Source organism: Rhincodon typus, unplaced genomic scaffold, assembly GCF_021869965.1.
Source record: "Rhincodon typus isolate 14 unplaced genomic scaffold, sRhiTyp1.1 hic_rhity00003908, whole genome shotgun sequence".
NCBI lineage: Eukaryota > Metazoa > Chordata > Chondrichthyes > Orectolobiformes > Rhincodontidae > Rhincodon > Rhincodon typus.
Window position 1 is genome coordinate 4583 of NW_025969546.1, and position 10087 is coordinate 14669.

At 41.1% G+C, this 10087-nt stretch overlaps 1 long non-coding RNA gene across 4 annotated transcripts; it reads left to right on the plus strand.

Moving 5' to 3' along the window:
• The first annotated feature begins 227 nt into the window (after positions 1 to 227).
• Positions 228 to 10063, plus strand: LOC109928045. 4 transcript variants are annotated; one of them, XR_007261484.1, is made up of 3 exons: positions 228 to 662; positions 1068 to 1149; positions 9608 to 10063. It is a non-coding gene; the product is annotated as an uncharacterized LOC109928045 (long non-coding RNA). The 4 variants fall into 4 exon arrangements; XR_007261483.1 differs by having other exon boundaries at positions 9652 to 10063; XR_007261485.1 differs by lacking the exon at positions 9608 to 10063 and adding an exon at positions 1840 to 5112.
• The last annotated feature ends 24 nt before the right edge of the window (positions 10064 to 10087 follow it).

Consider the following 10087-nt stretch of genomic DNA (forward strand, 5'->3'; position numbering starts at 1 on the left):
TCTGCAGCAAACTTCATAGAATCATCATCGAATCCCTACAGTGTGGAAACAGACCCTTCGGTCCAAATAAAAGTCCGCACCGACCCTCTGAACAGCATCCCAACCAGACCCAATCCCCCGCCCTTTCCCTGTAACCCTGCATTTCCCATGGTAACACACAACCCAGAGGAGCGCATGCGTGAGGCCCTCCCCCAGCGCTGCCATTGAGGAGCATTTACTCAGTGAGTGGAAGACGTTTGTTTGAAACAGACCGCAATGGAGAGACCAGCGCCCAGGGAAGCGAGGGGGCAGCAGGCTCCTTCCAGCAGCAGATGGAGATGTGAGCCTGGGACACAGGGAGCCTCCGAGACTGGCATTGATTCGGGCTCAGTTCAGGGAGAACCGGGGGCTGTTTGTAAGAGGCTGAGCGGAGCAGGAACCGGTCCCGGAACTTGGAGTGAGTGGTCTGGGGTGGAAGAGAGAGGCTTTTCTCGGGCTGTGTGTGGGCCTGCTGAGGGAGACACAGCCGAAAGAAGCTGCTGGGGGTTATTCTTGTGGCTTTTCATCCTCTAAACTGTGATGGAAATTCGTCGTTCGGCTTCTGTTTCACGCTGTTTTTAGACATTGTGCCGTGAACAGTGGAAACACAGACTAGAGGAATGTTATAACCCTGAAAAGGACAGGTAATTGAGTCACCAGGTTAAATTTCTCACCTGAAACATTTAAAATAGCGCCCTTTGTTCTTCCTTTTTAACTTATGGTGTGTTGGGAGCCGGATATTGAACTGTGTATGCATGCCTGTTGCTTCGGTTAGCCCCATGCTAGTTGTTGCTCCGTTTCTGGATCTCCCTCAGTTGGTATCGAATTATTTCAGAAAAAAGAAATACAATGAGAATCGAATCCCCAGACAAGGAGCAGCTCTGGGGAACAGGGAATAAGACCTCTGGTTCTGTTCAAATTGCTAGTTTTCTTTTTTTTAAAAAAACACATCCCAATGATTATGAACTTAGTGTTGTGTTGATTAGTTCAATACTGCCAGACTTTCTGTATGTTGATTTACAGGAGGTGTGTCTTCTGTCTTCCCCCAGGCAAATAGTTGAAGGACCAGGATGTTGTTATATTTCCTCGGTACAAAGCCAAGTGTGACCAGCTGCTTCTAACAAACAGTAGGTATGTAGCCCATTGACATTGACACCAGTTTTGAAGATGGATAGACTGAATGGTCATCCGAAATAGACACTCGGGAACAGTAGTAAATCTGCGTTGAATAAGGGCATTTTCAGAGTTACAATCAAGACAAATAAATAGATCATAGTTTCAACAGCCATACCTCAGCGAGATGTTAAGTACAGAAATGGGAAGAACCTGCTCACCGAGAGGACAAGAGTTACTAAAGTGGATGAAACACATTTATATGAAGTTTATCAGTGACTGAGAAGGACAGAATTAATCCTTTGATGAATAATTCTCCCTCTCTAACTCTCACACACTCTCTCACTGTCTGAAGGTGCATGTTACAATGTGGAACAACTAAATCGTTCTGTATACACTGCAAATCATAGAAAATGGTACATTCAAAATGATCTCCACTAACACCCTCAAGTTATAGAAGTCTACAGTACAGAAAAAGGCCTTTCAGCCCATTTGGTCTGCACCAATAAAAAAAAACACAGCTAACAACACTAATCCCAATCAGCCAGCATTCTATTTCCATGAATTTATCGAGGCTGCAGAGGAACTGCTATCCTCACCCTTATCATTTCTTCACCTTACAGGAGTTAACATTTCTTTCTTTATTCCTTCAGTCCAGCAAGAAACATTGTGTATCTCTTTCAAAATTTTTTTCAAATTTCTACAAAGGGCTTGACGTTCCTCTCAACCATCCCTAGAGCACAATCATGTTAGTTTCCAAGTTCTTCTCTGTGGATGCCAGTCACACGTGAGCAAAGTTTGGAATACACGTTCAGACCAGAGACTGACCAATCCAGAATAAACACACAATCAGAGACTGACAAAGGGAGAAATGCATCAATCTTCACTTACAGGCCCTGACACCGAGGGCATTAGATAAAGACTCATTTATGTCGAGCAGCAGAGATTGGAACATTCAAACAAACTCCTGCAACTTCTAAAAGTGATATGTTCATTTTAAAATGATACTCCTGCACTGTGAAATACAATGACAAATAATGAGGAGCAGATTGACAGATAATGCCAGATACTGAATAAATTCCATGTTCACTGTCAGCCCGGTACTGATGAAAGCTCCCTTGATCCATGCTCACATTCTGGTCGAGAGAGTGACTCTTGCAGAAGCATGTACACTCTTTCTCAATGTATGAAAAACTGATTTACAGTACACACCTCATGAAGAGTATCAGATCATGACATGCAGAGCTAGAAACACAAGGAGCCATACAGAAACAGTCAGTGTGACATGGATCAGTACCAGTCTTTTAAAGTTATACGGACCCAGAAGCATGCAAGAAAACTCGCTCACATTCAGTCATTGAATGATGAAAGGAAAGGAATGAAATTTTCCTTACACAGATTTCCAGATATGGACAAATGTAAACTGACACTCAAACTCACCGATCACAACAGGGAGGAGGTTAGTGTTAGATGTTTGTTTGTTACAGTGCCCAGCAGTGACTGACAAAGTCTACTGTACACTCAAATTAAAAAAAAACCCTGAGATCGAATGCAATGAAATTAAGCCTCATGGTAAGGACAAATGTCAATGCAAAATTAATCCCTCAATCACACAGGGTCAGTGAATATCTAAAGAGTTTATGCTACATTCAGACACAAAACCACAAATGAACATGGAAAGTGAATGAAATCCATATACTGTACCTGAGACTGTTGCAGACATAACAAAGCTGGCAGATAAATACAGAACTAATGTCAAATTGGCACTAACAGATAGCCACTGGCAGAGAGTGGAAGAAGTTCACATTCCCAACAATTACTGGAAACTAGTATGCAGAATAGAATGTCCCAGTGCAAGCACAATGGGCTGAATGGTCTACTTCCGCACTGCATCTTGATTCTGATCCTGGTTATAAAGAAAATGACATTCCGTTGTATAGAGTATTAGTATAAAAATATAATGTAGAAATAGACAGACAGGTGCAGAACGAAACTTTTAATGAAAGAGCACTAACAATGTCCAATTCAAAATGAATCTAAATGTCTCATTGATACTACGGAACCCTGAAAAAAAAATCCCGTACTGACACCGAAAACCAGCATCCGGTTCATGCGGTATATAAAACCCACACTCAGCATGCAAACTAGAAAATGTGTTGTCGATTTAGAATGGTTCTCAGAGGAAAACAGTCCCACTTCTATGACCCCTCCTAGATCCTGCCAACTGATAGTCAACTCAGAAGTCTCAAAATGCGGAAGAGATTAATACCCAGTCTCAACACCCTAATAGCTATATCAGAATGTGTTGCATTGTCACAGAGAATATTACTGGCTGCCAGAGAATCAAGGCACATTGATACACAAGAGTGGAAAATGACAGGTACAGATTGATACCTTTCCTGACTCATTCACATTCCAGAAACAGACAAAAGAAAACTGATGATGAAACTCACATTCACATGGTGGAAACTGATAGGTACAGATTTATCATGACACTCTCACATTCAAACAGCAGAAACTGACATGCATGGACTGATAATTTGACTTGCCCATTCACACAGCAGAAACTGTTTGGGAGAGAATGGTAAATGCATTCACATATTCAAAACTCGGAAACTGACAGGTACAGGTTGATGACTAATAACTCTCAGATTCATAGAGCTGGAACTGACAGGGACAGATGGGGAAATGCACTCACACATTTATGTTGCAGATACTGACAGGAAGAATAATGTTATTACATACAAATTCACAGAATAAAAACTGACTGGTACACATTGATAAATGCGTTTGCACATTCAAAACCAGAAACTGATAGGTGGAAATTGGTAGGTAAAATCACACATTCCCAGAGCAGAATGATTGATTATAACAGTCTTGGTTTCAAATAACTGATGGGGACAGATTGGTAACTTCACTCACCGATGCACAGAGCAGAAACTGACGGGCATAGACCGATAACTACACTCATCTCCTGCCATAGGTACTGATTGACAATGACATGCACATATTCACATAGAAGAAACTGACAGGTATTCACTGATAACTAAACTCATGTATTGACATAACAGAAACTGTAAGGGATAGACTGAGAATTACACAAACATATTCACCAAGCAGAGGTTGACAGGTACAGATTGATAATTACACAAACATATTCACACAGCAGTCTGAGAGGGATAGACCGATTGTTAAACTCACATATTGACAGAGCAGAAACTAACAGGCAGAAATCGACAATGAAACTCTCATTCTTTTAGCTGACACTGACAGGTACAAATTAATAGCTACATCTTCACATTCACACATTCACAAACCAGAAACTGACAGGTGCAGAATAATAACGACATTGACATATTCACATAGCAGAAACTGACATGGACAGAATAAAAATATCACTCCCAGGTTCATTTGGCATAATCTGACCAGTACAGTTGGACAACTAAATTCATTTTCACAGAACAGAATTTGCCAATTAAATATTGATAACTATACTCCCATATTGACAGAGCAGAAACTGATAGGCACAGATTGATAACTAAACTCACATATTCAAAAAGCAGAATCTGACAGGTACAGATCCATAACTACACTCACATATTAACATATCAATTACTATCTGTTAGTTCCAGCTGACAACATTCACATATTGACATAGAAGTAACTGACAGATAAAAATTGATAACTATATTTACATATTCCCAGACCTGAAACTGACAGGTACAGAGTGGTAAATACACTCATGCATTCACATATTAGACTGACAGGGACAAATTTAAAGCTACATTTCACAGAGCACAAGGACAAGAACAGATTGATCACTACACTCATGCATTCACATAGCAGGAACTAACAGGTACAGATTGATAATTAAACTCATGTTTTGAAGTAACAGATGCTTGCAACTAGAGATTAATTACTACACCCTCATATGCACAGTGCAGAAACTGACAGGTAACTGATAACTGCACTCAAACATTCACATGGCAGAAACTAATATAAACAGATTGATAACTAAATTCACATATTTATATTGCAGAAATAGACAGTGACTGATTACTACTGTGTGAATATGTAAATATATTTATCAGTCAGTCTCTGTCAGTTTCTACAATGTGGATATATCAGTTTAGTTATCAGTCTGTGCTTGTCAGTTTATGTGATGTGAATATGTGAGGGGAGTGCACTGGATGTCATCTGTATGGATTTTAGTAAGGTATTTGACAAGGTGCCACATGGTAGACTGGTCCATAAAGTAAAAGCCTATGGGATACAGGGTAATGTGTTGAATTGGGTCCAAAGATGGCTCAGTAACAGGAAACAAAATGTAATGGTTAATTGCTGCCTTTGTGAATAGAAAGCTGTTTCAAGTGGTGCTCAGCATTGCTCAGTGTTGGGACCCCTGCTGTTTGTTTTCTACGTTGATGATTTGGACTTGAATGTGGGGGGCTCACTTGAGAAATTTGCAGATGACACAAAACTTGGCCATGTAGTGGGTAGTGTAGAGGATAATTGTAAGATGCAAAATGGTACAGTTGGTTTAGTGGCGTGGGCAGGAAAGTGGCAGATGGAGTTCAGCTCTGATATGTGTGAGATAATGCACTTTGGGAGCTCAAACAATAAGTGGGAATCGAAAATAATTGAGAATATACTGAGAGGGGTAGATGAAGTGAGAGATCTTGGCGTGCAGGTGCACAGGTCCCTGAAGGTAGCAGTACAGGCATTTAGAATTGTAAACACGGCATGTAGAATATTCCCCTTCATTGGCAGTGGTATGGAATACAAAAGTAGGGATATAACTGTGAAACTGTATACGGAACTGGTGAGGCCGCAACTGGAGAATTGTGTGCAGTTCTGGTCACCACATTACAGGGAGGCTGTAATTGCTGCGGAGGGAGTGCAGAGGAGATTTACTAGAATGTTGCCAGGGCTGGAGATTGTAGCTACGAGGAGAGATTGGAGAGATTGGGGTTATATTGCTTGGAATAGTGGAGGCTGAGGGGTGCCATGATTAAAGAAAACTAAACTGTGAGAAGGAGAGATAGAGTAGACAGGAGGAACCTGTTTCCCTTGGCAGAAACTGTTCAAAAACCAGAGGTCATTGATTGAAGCTAAGTGGCTGAAGGATCAGAGGATTCTGAAGGATTTTTTTTTTATGCAGAGGGTGGTGGTATTAGAATGTCTGAATTGGTGGTAGAGTCAGAGACTCTAAACTTTTTTAAAGCTGAATTACCTGGATCTGCACCTTAAGTGCTGTAAGCTGCAGGGTTACAAGCGGTGTGCAGGAAGATAGAGCAAGGAGAGGCATCTGGAGGTCTTGGGGTCAGCACGGGCAAATGGGCTGAATCGTCCACACTGTGCTGTGTCATTTTTATGGTACTATAGTTATCAACCTGTCCCTGTCAGTCTCTGCTGTGTGACTATGTAAGTATATTTACAGACACCGACAGGAACAGGTTGACTGGGCTGTGCACACCACCTTCTGTCGTTTTTTTACAGTCCTGGGCAGAGCAGTTGCCATACCAGGCCATTATGCACCCAGACAGTGATGCTTTCAATTGTGCATCTGTAGAAGTTGGTGAGAGTCCCTATGGACATGCCAAATTTCCTGAGCCGCCTGAGAAAGAAGAGGCATTGTTGTCCTCTTGACAGTTGCATCTCCGTGGGAAGTCCAGGGCAAGTTGTTGGTTATTGTTACTGCGAGGAACTTGGTGCTCTCCACCCTCTCAATCTCAGTTCCATTGATGTAGATGTGGGTGGGGGGGCGGGGCGTGCTCCTCCTTTCTTTCTGAAGTCAATGATCAGTTCTGTAGTTTCTGTTGAGAGAGAGGTTGCCTTCACTGCACCCATGTCATCAAGCCCTCTATCTCCCTTCTGGGTTTTGACTCATGGTTGTTAGATATGTGTCCCGCTACGATGGTGTCATCAGCAAACTTGTAGATGGTGTTCATTTGGAATTTTGCACCACAGTTTTGGGTGTATAGTAGGGGCCTGAGGACGCATTCTTTGGGGGTGGCCTCCAGTGTTGTATGTTATTGTAGAGGAGATGCAGTTGTCTATCTTTACTGATTGCAGTCTATGGGTCAGAAATTTGAGGATCCAGTTGCAGTGGGTGGAGCCGAGACCAAGGTCACGGAGTTTTGAGATCAGTCTGTACGGGATAATGGTGTTGAAGGCGGAGCTGTAGTCAATGAGCAGGAGTCTGATGTAGGTGGCTTTGTTGTCTAGATGTTCCAGGGATGAATGATCTCCTACAACTTCTTGCGTCAGGCAGAAGATACAGAAGCCTGAACACACAGATGAGCAGGTTCAGGGACAGCTTCTTCCTGGCCGTTATTAAATTGGTGAATCGACTCTTTAGCCTCAAATAATGACGATCTTGCTAATGTTGATCTTGCCAAGTGCACACCCTGTGAAATGTAACCTGCATGCCTCTGTCTAAGTTGTTTTGATCTGTACATGCTTGCTTACTGTGATCTGCCTGTACTGCTCTTAAACAGAGCATTTCACTGTATCTCGCTACATGTGAAATTATTCAAAAAAATTAACATAGCATATACGGACAGGTACATATTTGTAACTACACTCACGCATTCAACAAGCGGGAACTGACTTAGGTATAGATCGATAACTAAACTCACATATCCATATACCCACTTGCATCACGTAGTCCCACTCATGCAGCTGTATCGGTGTTGGTTAGTTTTTGGATCTCACTCAACTGGGTATGAGAATTTTAAGAAAAAACAGATAAGGAGCAGCTCAGGGTAGGAGTAGAATCAGACTCTGGTTCTGTTCAAATAGCTAGCTCTAAACAAACAATCCTAATGAATTATTAACTGAATGTTACATTGATCAGATTGATATTGCCAATCTCGGCTGATGTTAGTTTACAGGAGGTATCCCTAGCCACAGTGATAGCAGATTGAATCAGACACATTGAATGCAATTTCCAGAGAGATGTGTTCTAACCAAGAGTCAAACACCACTGAGGAAATACCAGTGTATATCTTTTATCTATATTCTCAATTCAAGCCACCCAGTTCCAAACAATTTCACTATTCACATTGTCAAAAACTTTTGAGGAATGACAGACTGAATCCTCATCCAAAATATATACAGAGGAACTGCATTAAATCTGCATTTAGTAAGGGTACTTTTAGCATTACAGTCAAGGTGAACAAATAGATGATGCTGTTAGTTTGACCAACCACATGGGAAGAAGATATTGAGTACAGATATTGAAGCAAACATTTCAGTTAGCAGTAACAGAAAGACAGAATTAATATTTAAATGAATATTTGTCACCTACATAGTCACAACACTTAAATAATGTGAATTCCAAATGCACATGCTGTGCCAAAGCCTGACATAGAGAGAATTGTTAATATACACTCTCACTGCCTCTCTTGCACCCTCCCCTCTCTCTCACTGTCAAATACATATATCATCCCAACACATGTTCCAACATATAATAGCCATGCAGTACCATATACATTGCAAGCAACAGAAACTGTTACACTCGGAATGATTTCTACTCACAAAGCCATTCAGAGAGGTCTACAGTCCTTCAAATTATCGAGTCTGCACCGATCAAAAACAAATAATTCTCATCCCATTCATCCAACATTTCATTCACATAAATGTATGATAGCAGCAGAGGAGCTGCCATCCCCACCTTTATCACAGCATCGTTCTCCATTTCTTCACCTTTCAGGAATAGACTTTGTTTTGTCATTTTCAGTCCAGCAAGAAACCTCTAGTACCTCTTTCAAAATTAATCTCAATTTTCTACAAAGAGCCTGGCATTCCGCCTAGCCCTCCCTACGATGTATTACAGAGCAATAGCAAGATATCTGAATACAATTTTCGCAATGAATCAATTTAATCAAGTAGTCACCCTTCAAAGCAGCGGACAAAATAAAAATAGACAAAATTGGTAGGTTTGTGAAACGCTCATTTTGTTCCAAAGCAGAGTTGAACAGTGTTGATTGTTCAATAAATTGAGTTTCACAGTTTAAATCTGCTGCACTGCATGACAGAAAATAAAATTCCTTTTCCTTTCCACTTCCCTACCATAGATAAACACAAGAGTACCACTAATTGCTTGCACCATCACGGCACAGAGTAGGGTAATGTCCTGTCTACATCAGAGAATAAATTACCCATTTGTCTTTTCTGTACAAGCGACACTGTGGTCAGTCAACTGCAATGCAGTTGAATTGTTCACTGCCATTCACTTTCACAGTTTACACTGATTGCTACTTTAGCATTATTCAGAAAAGCATATGACTAAACACTGAAAAAGAAACTGATGTTATTCTGACGGTCAACACTTTATATCATTACTCCCTGTTCGACTCTGCGCTATACAAGTTACAAAGGTCCATTGCGTTTCCAGTCTTGAATCTGAGGAACAGCACAGAATCCTTTCTGGAGCAGTGTGTTGCCTTTCACTTGCACATGATTCCCACAGGTACCAACAATTAAAGAACTTTGTCTGTTTCCCATTCACTACAGGAGACATGAACTGAGATACAGACTGGCAGCACAAGGGAAGACTCACTCTTACACAGCCAGTGGATGCTGAAAGGAAAAGATTGAAATTTGGCCTCACAGTAATTTCCAGATATGAATTGGCTCTCAAAATCTCTGATTACACCTGAGGATGTTGGACTATTACAGTCTCCAGTAGTGACAGATAGATTCTACTGCACAGGCAACCTCATGCACAATGTAAAAACAAACTGAGACTGAAAGGCAATACAGTTAAGTGCAATTGAAAAAAGTTTATTTACAGCGTTTACTACTCCAACACAAACCACAACTGAACATACGAGAATGAGATCCATATACTCTCCCTGAGACTGTGGGAAACATATCAAAACTGCCACTATCGTTATTAAAATTCAGATGCCTACAGAACTAATGTCAAATTGTCCTTTACATATAGACA